Source organism: Lygodium microphyllum, chromosome 5, assembly GCF_053477565.2.
Source record: "Lygodium microphyllum isolate KBCC chromosome 5, Lygodium_microphyllum_v1.1.10, whole genome shotgun sequence".
Taxonomy (NCBI): domain Eukaryota; kingdom Viridiplantae; phylum Streptophyta; class Polypodiopsida; order Schizaeales; family Lygodiaceae; genus Lygodium; species Lygodium microphyllum.
Window position 1 is genome coordinate 162,287,603 of NC_141139.1, and position 14,462 is coordinate 162,302,064.

Sequence of the window (14,462 nt, forward strand, 5' to 3'; positions counted from 1 at the left end):
TGTCAATTATATGTTTTTTTTTTAATCATTGAACATAGGTTCAAGATTTATTAGTCTGATTAGTACTATACTCATATACTAATCGGACACCATTGAACATGAGAACTATGCTCTAATCCAAATTTTCACATCAAGGTGAGAGACCACTCTTTTGGCCCTTAATTGAAAGTTTTAGACATCTAACCTTTGAAATTATCAATTCCAACATATTACCCATATCAAACACTACTAATGCAATGTCCAACATACCAAAAGCCAAGAGTAAATTTGCATGCTTGTCACAAAATCCTTTATGTAATCCAATATCTCCATTTAAGTATTATGCACCCACAATCCAAACTCCTGACAAAAAAGAAGCCTTTGCATACAAGATTTGATCATATCAAGGTATTTTTGCATATTAATCAAGTAAGAGTAACTCGATTATACTTGGCTATTACCAAGGCCAAAAGTATTCACTTTTCAAGGTCATCCATGATCTTGGTGCTATGAAAAAAGGAGCTCCTAATGTTCTCTTGAAGTGCCTTTAAGCCCTTCAATTGATCATTTGAGTGATTTGTAGATTAGTCTTTTCTTTGTTCCCAAGACAAGACATGCCTATCTGTATTCTTTGGACATGATTTTATCCCCTTTATCACTCGAACTTTTGAGGCTCTTCTCTTTCAAGTTTCATTAAATGTGGTTGAGAGACCATGGTCGCCTAAGCTTTTGTGCCTCCAATACATCATTGCTATAGACCACCCAACATTGAGTGTATTACACAAGTCTTTACGTTGAACCTCAATCCACAAGTCTTTATGTTGAACCTCAATCCACAAGTCAACCTCAACTTCAAAATGGATTCTCTCAACCTTTCCTCCACAAATCTCTCACAACTTGCATGGTATGTTGAGCGCATCTTTAAAAACGTTTTACATGATATTGCGCGAGTTCAGCATGAGGTATTTTTATTTCATTAAATTTGCATATATTTACAAGATTACACTTACAAAAGAGGGTTTTTAATTGCACTTTACATAGGTTTCTTGAGAAGAGCGCTTAATGTCAAAAGAAGTATTCTCAATAGACAAAAATAAGTCTAGCTTAATTTCAAGAACTCACTTTCTATTGGTCTCTCAAATCAAGGATTGTGTAACTCTAACAAAATAAGAAAATCAAATTTAAGTGATTTTCACCTCCCTCCCTCACTTGTCCACACACAAAAGCTTTATGAATTTCCTCACTTATTTAAAGTCAATGCACTCTCAACATTCTTTTTTCAAACTAAGTATCTTATAGGTAATCTTATGTTACATAAATCTATAAAAGATGAACAAAATATCATGGAGAACAAATGTATTGCTTATAATTCTCTTATGTTGGTCATTTCCGAGCAATCTCATTTTGTTTGAAACACATGATTGCCTCACTTGTCATATAGATAGGATGCCCATTTTAGTGTGAAATGTTTTGTGCTATTGAAGGCACAAAATTCTAAATAGTTCTTTTGCTTTTAAAGATAGGGAGTTCTAAATTAATATTGCACAAAACTACCATCATTGGCCACGAGCTCCTTGCATATGAAGCACCTTTCTCCTAAGGTGCTTAAGCCCTCATATCATGGTGGTACAAAGGTTTGGGTCATCCCGGCCTTTGCAGGATAGACGTGTATTCAAGAATTTGATTCAAGACCCATTTATCATGTACAATGTCAATCCATGCTTGCCAACACCATCTCTGAAATAAGTATTTCTATGTAAAAGGAAGATTGAAGCCCAAAAGCACAACTCCAGAGAATCAATGAAGAATATCATTTGCCGCATAGCAGATTTCTTAAGGTTCAACATTCTTTGAAGGTGGCTCCTCATTGAGGCAACCTTAGCTCCATGGTCACATGGGCTTGGAGGGTCATCATTCATTCGACCTTGTACAGTACTATTGCACTCTTGGCATCTTGAGCTTAGCAAGCAATGGTTAATCTCACCTCCAAGTGAAGAGAGCAATTCTGATGCTCTACCTACTACAATGGTGTATGTGCAACCAAATGAGATGAGCTGCTCCTCTTCTTCTTAGTAAGGAGATGTGTATTAAACAGCATGGCATTGATGCAAGAGTTTTGACTCCCTTTTCTTAGACCTATTGACACACCCATCGCAATCAAAGGATTCAACCAGATGGAACCACCCTGTGCTGCAACCTACTACATGTCCAACCCTTACGAGGAAAAACCAACTTGTTCCAATTCTAGAGCACCAAATATTGGTCAAAAATGACAATCTCACACCTAAATGTGGACTGGATAGGTCTCAATAAGCTCATTGTCAAAAACATTCTCCCCTTACAGATGGGATCAATTAGTTGTTGGATCCACTAGCTATCTTAACTTTCACCAAGCTAGACTTGAATTCTAGCTATCACTGAAGTATTGGAGTATGTCCACAAGACCACATTTTAGAAATCTTTGGGGTTGTTTGAATTCATGGTTGGGCCATCCAATGCATCGGGCTCATGGAACGGGTATTGTGGCTTCTTTCAAACAGGTGTGGTCTTATTCCTTGATGATATTGTGAGTGAGAAATACAGAAGCAAGAAGACATAGAGAGAAGAAAGAACATAGAGACAAGATGAAGCAACAAAACTCTGATCTGACTGAAAAAAGGCTGAATACTACAGTATCGTGCAGAGAAATGACAGGGCTACAAATAGCCTGCAGATCAACTAACTAGCTGACGTGCTACCATACAATGGAACCTACAAATGCAGGTCTAACCTGCAATGAAATGATGATGATTGGGGTAGAAAGTGGCAACCCTGCCAAACTTCAAAGGAATGCCTACCCTTGACTGAAACATGACCCCAGCATGAATTGCAATGCAGAAAAATGAGATTGCCTGCTCCTAGAACACCACAATGGGTTAAGATGAAAGTGGTTTGACTGACAGATACAGATAGTGTCACCACCCCAATCATCCTCGCAAGACTTTGACAGATGCTCTGCTAAGATCCCTCTCAGATCCAGGGTGTGGCTAAAGGCCAAAGACACGGATAGTTGCTAGTTTTTTGGGCTCTGGTACAGCCCCAATAGCTTATGTAAATCGCTTGCTTAGAAAGATGACACCCCAGACTTTTTGGTACGACGGAAGGCTTACCTTTATAAAAGGGAGGCAATGTGTGATCACCCCTTTAATCCCTTTTGCCTGAGCTCTCCACTCATTTGCCAACATCTCTCACCTCTACACCACTGCTGCCTTCTCTACACTTTGCATTTCAGGCACTAGCTACCTTCCTGTCCTCTGCATCACCTGGCTTCTCTCCAGCTGCACGACATCACCCACATCATCACCTGCTGCTCTAGGATCTCCAGTCGCCTGGTTTTGCAATCCAACACCCTCTGCTGCTTCATAACAGCCCCAAGCACCTGCTGCCCCGCATTTTCGGCCTGTTGCTCACTCTAGACCAGAGCACCAGGTCTGCCACACCTCTAGACAACAGTGCTAGGTTTCCGAAGAGCCCTGCCAGCCTCCGGAACATCAGCAACAGCCCTGGAGTACCCCGCTGTCCTGCATTTTCTAGTTTCCTGCACTACCACGTCATCAATGCAACCACCCAAGTCTGCATCTTCTTCATCCTTTTCATCCTCTTCAATATTCCAGGACTGCTGCCTTGGATGGTGTTCCACTCCCTCTACAACTACCAGGCCTTCCTCCTTGGCATTATCATCAAGACTGGTGGTTTGCTGCACTTCAGATCCATCCCAGAGGACAGACTCTCCCTCAAGCCTGCTCCCAAACTAGACTGTGGCTGTTGGAACAGCCTCTGCTGCTTGAGCCTACAGTTGTACCTGAGGAACCTTGAGCATTCGTTCCATCTCCTCCATTTGCATTTTGTTCAAGTCCTTCGTGTTAGTCATGTTCATATATTGTGTTTTCTCTACAGGCCCTGCTCTTGTAAAGAGTATTTTGTGCGACATTGTGAGCGCTGAGTTTGCACTAGCAACAGGTAATAACTCAGTGTGCCTCAACCACTGTAACACTAGGAACACCCCATTGACCACCTTGCTTCTTCCATTGTAGTAGCTCTTCCAGGGTACTGTTCCTTTCAGGTCGATCAGCACACTCTGCTTCTTCATCCAATACCACTCCCTGAGGCCCAACTCATCTCCGATCCATATTCCCTCCTCAGAAGGTGCATCCTGGTTGTGCAACCTGCTGCAGAGAACAGCCACCTCTTAGTTGGAGAACAGAAACTCTCTCAATAACAACAGGCAATCCAACACCTACACAGTCAAGCCCATTGGCAGGTTCATATAATTCTTTTGAATTGTATGAACCAAATTCTCTCTATGTTGCTCCTGTTAGGCAGGGATCAGCTGTAAGTCATCATGGAGACCTAGATTGGTTACCTATACAAACACGGAGGAAGCTCTATAAGCAAAGGTACTTAATTGAGTACATCTACACCTGTTTCATATGGACATGAGTCTGCTGCCTTGCATTTTCAAATCATGTCCATCCCTCCTCATCCTGTCCTGTAGCTTTAGAAATGAGTCATGGCAACCCATACATTGTGTAGCATGATCCCCTTTTATCTCATCAACCACAGCATCATGAGCTTCCATTGCCCACCAAGGATCCCAAGCGGCTACTCCACTCCCTGAGACATTCTGGCTTTACCTCACTGATACCTCTTCAGCCACAGCCCCTTGCGGAGGTGATCTTGCATGATGATACTCTGGACATAGGAGGCTACTCTCAAAAAAAACAAATCAAGACCTGTAGGATCATTCATCTCCTTTGTGATCATTGCATACCCCTAGGCCTAGGCATTCTAGACAAGGAGTGCACGGAGTCAAGAGAGTCCATGGATACATAGGATGGGGCCCTCAAGCAGCAGGGCAGGTGGCTACAAAGGAGTCCATCACAACACCCTTGGTCTGATATCTTCATTTCACTAGCATGACCTCTTGGACAACCAAGAAGAAGATAGCTATTGCCTCTAGGACCTTGGTAGGCCCTTGAGGCTTGGGTAGCATAGAGCAGCAACCTTGGTCAATGCCTTGGTCTCTTTCCAGTAGCACCTTTTCAGTCTCAGAATGTGGCAACTTGCAAGGCACCAAACTGACTCACTTGGAAACCTGTTTTGGGCCCAGAGGGGGTGTTAATCGACATAATCAGCCCTAGAGTTAATCTGTTATCAGTGACTAATTTTGTTGCCTCTTGTAAAGCCCCAAAACATTATTCAAATCATTTGTTAGAAGAGACAAGGCATTAGACCTTTTGGTAGGACAAAAGGTGGCTCCAGAAAAGGAAGTCATTGTATGACCACCCCTTAAAACACTCTTTGCCATCATCTCTGACCTCTCCACATCTGTCCTATCTCTTCACTTTACATTTCAGGCCCCGGCAGCCATCCTCTTCCTAGCCTATGCAATGCCTATCTTCTCATCAATTACATGACATCATCCACATCATCATTTGCTGCTCCAGGATCTCTTGCCACCTGCATTTTGCAATCCAGCAACCTCTGTTGCTCCCACAACACCCCAAAAGCCTGGTGCCCTGCATTTTCAGCCTGCTGCTCACTCCAGTCAGCAGTATCATGTCTCCCAGAACTCAAACAGCAATGCCAGGACTCCAGACAGCCCTGCCAGCCTCCAGAACAACAGGGACATCCCTGGAGTACCCAGCTGTCCTGTGTTTTCTGGTTTCCTGCACTGCCACATCATCATTCCAGCCATCCAGGTCTATGTTTTCTTTGTCTCTCCATCTTCTTCTGCATCATAGGTATTCTGCATCCCAAGACAGTTCTTGGAGTGCATTCCACTCCCTCTGCAGTTACCTGCTGTTCTTCCTCTGCATCAGTAACAAGGTCAGTGTTTGCTACACTTGCGATAGGACAACCCCCCCAATTACTTGTCAGAGTGAAGCAATGCGGAAGATAATGACTAAGACAAAGAGCGAACAGAGAGAGAAGAGAGAGAAAAAGAGACAATGAAACGCAAAAAATCTGCAATGAAGAATGCTGTATAAGGATGCAGAAATATACAGGGGTGCAGAGAGAATGTTTGCGTATGTCTCCACCTCGAAGATCGCAATCTCCATCAGCCCTGAGGGCGATCTCCACGGTCTATAGCCTAAAAACTAGGAGCACAACCAATCAAGACTGCAAAAACCAAGCCCAATAAATAGGCCAGCCAAAAATACCCAGAAATAGCAGGTCAGCTGCATTAACTGCAGCCCACTGATCGGCAAAACTGACCGACCAGCAGTCCCCGACCTGCAATCTGCCCTCGCCTGATGCGTGGCAGCTGCCACGTGGCACTCCTGCACCAATCACTGCCTAGTGTACCTGCTGTACCTGCTGCCTTCCGGGGAATGTCCAGCTCTAACACCCTCTGTCAGATCCTGGACATAGCAAGAGGCTAAGGGATCTGGAGTGCTGTCAAAGTAAAGCCTGAGGAAGCACCTTGGTAAACAAGTTTGCAGGATTGTCCTCTGTCTTACAATAGACCAAGGAAATACTCTCATCCAAGATCTTTTCCTGAATGAAATGGTACTGGATCTCAATATGCTTCATAGAAGCATGAAATACAAGGTTCTTGGCCAAGGCAATGCAACTTTCATTGTCGCATTGGAGAACAGTAGGACTGCTCTGCGGGCAATCAAGCTCCTCCAAGAGCCTATGAAGCCACATTGTCTCACATGTAGTAGAAGACACCGCCCGATACTCCGCCTCAATCAAAGATAGAGGCAACCGTGGGTTGCTTCTTACTACTCCATGAAATAGCACCAACACCCAAGGTAAAGCAATAACCTGTCATGGACCTTCGATGATCCACATCGCCAGCCCAATCTGAATCACTCCATCCTGTAAGTACGAAGTCTGTATCGCCTGTACAACAGGATAATAGATCCCAAGATCAAGAGTCCCTCGTAGGAACCACAAAATCCTCTGAGCATCCTACCAATGCACCATCTTGGGTTCACTCATGAACCCAACTAGCACACCTACAGCATAACGTAAGTCGACATAAGTATTAAGAAGCCAGATCAAGGAGCCAAACAACTGCCTATAACAGGTGACATCTACCAAAAGAGAATCGGAATAAGCCGTAGCCTTCCAATTCGGGACCATAGGAGTCATAAGAGACTTGTATCCCTCCGTCGCACATATAGTCAAGAGCTCCTATACATACCGCTACTCAGAAATAAAGATCCCCCTCACAGTCTGATAGATCTTATGACCTAGAAAGAAGTGAAATCCCATATCCATGATCTCAAACTTCTCATGAAGTGCTACTTTCGTCTGCTCGACCATCTAAGTATGGTCACCTATCACAATCAAATCGTCCGCATAAAGGACAAACAACACACGACCTCCTCTTGAGGCGTGAACATAAAGCTAGGGGTCGGCTTTGGAATGATGATACTCCAATTTCTCCACGAGGAGCGAGTCAATCTTCTCATTCCAAGCACGGGAGCCTGCTTAAGGCCATAGAGAGCCCTCTGCAACTTGTACACCTTACCATCAGAAGAACCGAAGCCTGGAGGTTGCGCAACATAGATCTCCTCTTTCAACTCCCCATTTAAGAAGCCAGACTTCACATCCAACTAATAGACTAGCCATCTCCTATGGCTAGCCAAAGCAAGAACTATGCGAATAGTAGCCATCCGAGTTATAGAGGCAAAACTATCATGAAAATCAATGCCTAGACGTTGTGCAAAGCCTTCAGCAACAAGGCATGCCTTGTGCTTGTCCAATGTGCCATCATTGTGGTACTTGGTCTTGAAGACCAATTTGACTCCAATGATCTTCTTATGAGGAGGCTTCGGCACAAGATACCAAGTACCATTCCTCTCAATTGACTCTAGCTCCTGCCCATCGCTTTCTGCCAATGATCATGTTGTAAAGCCTCCTTCACAAAGGTGGACTCTCGATCCTACATGGCACGAGTCATCAAACAGTAATTAGTGTAAACAAGCTCGTTGTGGTGTGCTTGGTTCCTCCAAGAATGCCACAAGCCAGCTTGCGACTGCCACTCATCAAGGACCCCCTCAATCCCTGCATCATGAAGAGTATCAGGAGCCCAACGAGAAGGAGGTCCGGAGCTCACCTTGTCGCTCTCCATCGGCCGAAGTGTCTGGAAGGTCCATCGACGGCGAGGGAGCAATCAGTGAATCCAAAGACTGAGAACTGAGCTTCTCGTCCGAGAAAGAGTCCTCAAGAGGCATAGGCTACAGAGGAACAGTTGCTGGCGCACAATTATCATTGAGATCTCCAAGAACAAGATGTTCCTCACCCCCATCTAAGACTAGAACTTCCACAAAGCTAACATCACAACTCGTGTAGACATCGTGCTTAACAAGATCATACAATCGATAGCCTTGAGACTTCGAGCTATAGCCCACAAACACCTGTCTTTTGGAAGCCGCTTCAAATTTGTCACGCTATGTCTTCAGGATGTGAACATAGGCATCACACCCAAAAACCCTAAACTAAGAAACATCTGGCCTAGCCCCAAAGTATGCCTCATACGAAGTCAGACCAACGACAATGGAAGTAAGGGAATGATTAAGGATGTGAACTACAGTAGCTACAACCTCAGCCCATAGACACTGAGGTGTCTGACGATACTCCATCATGGTACGAGCCATCTCGATCACACTGCGATTTCTTCCGCTCCAATATGCCATTTTTCTAAGGGGTGTTTATATTGGAAAACTCCTAGCACGATCTGTACAAAAACGAGCAAGCTCAGTAGAAACAAATTCTCTATACCCCTTATCCGACTGTAAGGACTTCGGCTTCTAGCTCCATCGATTCTCCTGAAAGAGTAACCAATCCTTAAAGTTGGAGAGAGCCTCTGACTTCAGCTTCAAGAAATAAGCCCATGTTATCCTGTTGTAATCATCCACAATTAGCATGAAATACAAGCTTCCTCTAAGGGAATCCATCCTCATTGGTCCACAAAGATCAATAGAAACAAGCTCCAAGGGTGCTAAAGATCACCTCAAAGCCTTGGTGGGAAGAGCGTCATGAGTTTGCTTCCCACAAATGCAATATACACAAGGCTACAAGGCTACTAGCTCATCACAATATCCAACAAACCTCAAACAAGCTATCCCTTGGATGCCCTCCGAAAATAATCATAGTTGAGGTGGCCATACTGAGCATGCTAAAGCTCAGACTAAGTTTGTGAGGTAAGAAGAGGAGAAGTCAAGGCAAAAGAAGACCGCAACTTATAGACTCCATTCTCCTCATATCCTGAAGAAAGAACCTATCTCAATCCACGATCAAGAATCTGAAATGAATCCACAACAAATTCGACCAAAAGGCCAAGGGCACAAATCTTGTACACCGAAAGTAGATGGTAGCTCAAGGCCGGCACATAAAGCACCTCAAATGTATGGGCACCACCTTGCCCATCAGAAATAATATGCATGTGGCCCCGTCCTTATATAAGAATAGACGAATGGGAATAAAGACTCACTATACCTTTTACAGTGTTCGGGTGTGAACGCACCCTTATACTCTTGTACTTTATATATATTATCAAAACCTAAAAAGTAGTACACTTGTCTTTGCACCAAACATCAAGTGTGTCGTGCTCACTCTCCTCTCTACTGCTCTCTACTCTCTATGTGATATCTGATGTGCTCACCCTCAACTCACTCAGTCTAGATCCGTCAGGCTCCAACAAACTAGTATCAGAGCTAGTGACGGGCGTCAGGCCGCGGGACAAACAAGCAGAAGAAGTTGCAGGTGTCACAGGGGCGGATAGGAGTTGCAAGTATCATAGTGTGTATCAGTGTTGTCGCAAGAGGTGCAAGTATCGCGGGGCACGTGACAGGTCAACACGGGTGAGCAGCTAACAACACACAAGGAAGACAAGACCGGCGACCAAGACCAGCGCGCCACAAGACCAACACACAGCGACCAGTCCACGATGGCCAGGCAACAGACGGAACGGCAGTCATCACGAGACTGTCATGCTGCGACCAGTCCACAATGGCCACGCAATGACGAGACGGCAGTCAATGTTTTTTTTTAAATCTGAAATATTTTTTTTTTCTCATTTCTCTATTGGATGTTCGCACACGCAAAGGCACAAAGTGAAATTTTGCCCAAGAAAATTGTGGCTTTTCTCCAATTTGGGGATCTTAGAGGAACAAGACAATCGACTCACAAATTGCACATTTGGTGCACATCTACCCGAGAAATTCTAGGGATTCTCACATTTTAGTGGAATTTCTTCAATTTTACTAAAATGTGTGCAATCTGAATCCAAAAATTTGGGGCTTTTGCAAAATCCCTTCAATCTGTGCAACAAATGTTTGGTACATGCACTTGGGTACATGTATTGATGCAATCTGGACGGATTACACTCTAAAAATTTGGGACATTTGATCAAAATTGTCAAACTTGTGCCCGAGAATGCCTTTAAAGCAAAAATTGCAGTGAAATTTTGGGATTTCACTTGTAATTGGTGGCTTGGTTTCTAAATGTGTCAATAATTGCTTGAGGAGTGCAGAAAAAGACATCCTTTTAACTTTGAAATTTCTGCAATCTCAAGATTTTCTCACTGCTAGTTTGTACTTTTATGTACCGTGGTTACTTACGTCACATTTGGGCTTATCTTTGGTAACTAGTTAGTCAATTTGGGACAGCAAATTATAGCTGGAAATAGTGATAACAATAATCTTTTGCACATTAAGAAGCTTGAGGGTGCACATAATTTTGCAATTTGGCAAAAACAATGCTACAATGTCTTGGTGCAAAAGAAACATGTAAAGCCCATCAAAACAAAGGGAATCAAACCAACAGACATGAAACAAGACGAGTGGGATGACTAGGACGAGCTTGCTCACTCTACCATTGAGCTCTCAGTGTTAGACAACTTGCTCTTTAACATTGAGAAGCTAAATTCAACATATGCAATGTGGCAAAGGCTTGAAGAATTGTATGCTCAAAAAAGTGCAACCAGCAAGGTTTATTGGCTCAAAAAATTAATGGAATTTCTCATGAAAGAAGATACAACCATATCTATACATTTGAATGAGTTTTTAACTCAATTTTCAGTCAACTGATTGCTTTGGATTTCCATATTGATGAAGAGTTCAAGGCTACTTTCTTGCTATGTACTGTGCTTGAAAGTTGGGATACTTTCAAGACAGCTTTAAGTAATTCGAATGCTCAGCTGTTATACTCTAATGTGGAGAGTTATTTGCTGATGGAAAAACTCAATAAGCAGAATAACTCAGCAAACAAGTCTTCTAATGCATTACACACTACAGGCAGATTTCAGCACAAGGGTAGTTCTAAAAATAGAGCACGCAGCAACTCTCGTGGAAAAAATATGGAGTGCCATTATTGTGGCAAAAAATGGCACTACAAACAGAATTGTTTTCAATTGAAAAAAGAGAAGGGCAAAAACAAAAACATTGAAGCCAACAAGGCTGAAAACAAGGACAACCAGCCTACAAAGAAGAGCAATGTGAAAATAGAAGAGATTAATGTAGTCACTCATGATACTGACAGTGATGGTGATGTACTTCTTGCTTCTTTGAGTGCACATGCATTGATTGCAGATTTTGAGAATGATATGCCCACTTGGATACTTGATTCAGGTGCGTCCTTTCACGTCACACCACATCATGAATGGTTCGCTGACTACAATAGTGATGTGTGTGTTGTCCACTTGGGTGATAACTATGCATGTAAAATTGCAAGCATTGGCAGTGCGAAACTAGAATTTCAGCATGGCTCCATGTTTGTTTTGAATAATGTGAGACATGTACCTCAGCTCAAGAAGAGCTTGATAAGCACAAGGCAACTAGATGATGAAGGCTATCACGCCTCCCTTTGGGGATAGCAAATGTATGCTCACTTGAGAGTGTTTGGCTGCGAGGCAATTGTGCACATTTGAAAGGAAGAATGCAGCAAACTTGAGCCAAAGTTCTGTAAATGTATTTTCCTAGGATATGGTGATGAAGGTGAGATGGGGTATCAATTATGGGATCCCAAGAAAAGAAAAGTAATACACAGCAATAATGTTATCTTCCGAGAAGATCGCATGCACAAACAGCCCGAAAGAACAGAGGAGGTCAGAAGGGTTGTATTCCATGACTTGGGATTTGGTACATTTGCCAAAAGGACAAAAAGTGCTACCCTGCAAATGGGTTTACAAAATGAAAGTTACTTCTGGTTCTTTGCCAAAGTATAAGGCACACTTGGTTGCTAAAGGGTACAAGCAAGAACATGGAATTGATTCACTTCTGGTTCTTTGCCAAAGTACAAGACACGCTTGGTTGCTAAAGGGTACAAGCAAGAACATGGAATTGATTTTGATGAAATCTTTTCTTCTGTGTCAAAATGACTACTTTGCGAACCATCTTGGGCTTGGTTGTATCTGAAGACATGGATATACACATGGATATAAAACCCGCCTTCTTACATGGTGATTGACATGAGGAGATTTATATCCAATAGCCTGAAGAATTTGCTGCAAAGGGAAAAGAGCACATGGTATGTAAACTCAACAAGAGTCTACATGGGCTGAAGCAGGCACCAAGAGAATGGTATCACAAATTTGATACATTTATGCAATCTCAAGGATTTCATCGTTCTCAAGTTGATCACTACTTATACACCAAGAAGGTAGCAAATGGCAGCCTTATTCTCTTGATTTTGTATGTGGATGACATGTTGATTGCAGGCAAGGATGTTCATACCTTAGACTCCTTGAAGCAGAGTTTATACAATAGCTTGATATGAAAGATCTTGGTGAGGCATTCTTGGCATGCATATACTCAAAGACAGATCAAAGGATCTTCTTTATCTATCACAACAAGAGTATGTCACAAAAGTTTTGCAACGTTTCAATATGGAGGGGAGGAAAGACATTAGCGTATCATTGCCTCTATATGTTAAACTTAGTGCAGATGAAAGCCCTACATCAGATGATGGAAAGGCTGAAATGACCAAGATACCCTATGCTTCAGCTGTTGGTAGCTTGATGTATGCTATAGTTGCTACATGTCTTGATATTGCATTTGCAATGAAAGTGGTTAGCAGATACATGGAATATCTTGGCAAAAAGCATTGGGAAGCAGTGAAGGCTATCATGAGATACCTTAAGGACACAAAGGATTTGTGTATCTATTTTGGTTGGCAGAAGTCATTTGTTGTTGGGTTCACAGATACACACTATGTTGGCTATCCTAACTACAAGAAGTCTACTTCAGGATATGTCTTCATGTTCACAGGAGGAGCAATCTCTTGGATATCTAGGCTGCAAAAGCGTGTCGCATTGTCTACTACACTAGTGAGAGAGCTTGGTATTATAAAGGTTCCTATCCTCCACTGTGACAGTGAGAGTGCTATCATGCTAGCACGGAATCCTGTCTTTCATGCAAAGACAAAGCACATACAAGTGAAGTGTCACTTTATCAGGGATGTACTTGACAGCAAAGGCATTGAGCTTGTCAAGGTACATATAGATGATAACCCTACAAACCTTCTCATGAAGGGTCTTCCAACCGAGCGGTTTGCTCATTGCCACTAGATGATGGAAATTGGATAGTGTATGTGTCGTTCAACTTTGTACATACATAGACTTAGTTGATTCTTTTCTCTACCTTCAAGCACATTGCCTTTAGGTGGGAGGTTGTTGGAAATAAAGGCTCACTGTGCCTTTAACAGTACTCACGTGTGAACGCACCCTTACACTCTTGTACTTTATATATATTATCAGAACCTAAAAAGTGGTACACTCGTCTTTGTACCGAACATCAAGTGTGTCATGCTCACTCTCCTCTCTACTGCTCTCTACTCTCTATGTGATATCCGACGCACTCATCCTCAACTCACTCAAAATCCAGATCCATTAGGCTCCAACAAATCTGGCCATACGAAGGCCGCAAATGAGTAACACCTACTGAAGGAGAAGTCATGTGTCGGGAGACACCACTATCAATAATCCACTCCCAAGTATATAGGACCATCAATGCATCATCAAAAGCCGTCAGGGTCAAAACCTCAACCACCTCCAAGTGGAGGAAAGCAACTAATGAGGGCACAGCCACCACTCTGAAATCCTTTAAAGATTTCTCCTTCTCCTTATCCTTCTTCTCCTTGTCGGGGCAATCCTTCTTCCAATGATTTGTCTTGCCACAGATGTGACAAGTAGACTCCTTTTCTTTGTCCTTCTTAGATTTGTCCTCCTTTTGATCCTTTCCCTTCTTCTAAAAAGATTGACCAACCAACGCCTCAGATTTAAAAAGCATTGGTCCCTTTCAACTACTCCTCTTGGTCCAAAGACCATAGGAACCAACTCTTCCCACCGAAGAGTCTCAAATAGCCCTGAAGCAATCAAGAGAAAATAAAAACCACTAAAACAAGGCTGTAACTGTGAAAGAAGAGTTATCGCCATGTCTTCATAAGTAATCACCTTCCCTGCGTTTTGTACGTGCATCTAAAGCTGC

At 42.9% G+C, this 14,462-nt stretch overlaps 1 protein-coding gene across 2 annotated transcripts in view; it reads right to left on the minus strand.

The window, feature by feature from the left end:
* Positions 1-437: 437 nt before the first annotated feature.
* Positions 438-14,462, minus strand: part of LOC148036617 (uncharacterized) — a 40,008-nt gene continuing 25,983 nt past the window's right edge. The window contains exon 6 of one of the 2 annotated variants that reach the window (XR_015690959.1): positions 438-4,184. The gene's annotated coding sequence lies outside the window, so the exon portion shown is untranslated. Of the gene's footprint in view, positions 4,188-14,462 lie in introns of both variants that reach the window. The other variant, XR_015690958.1, reaches the window with a different exon arrangement.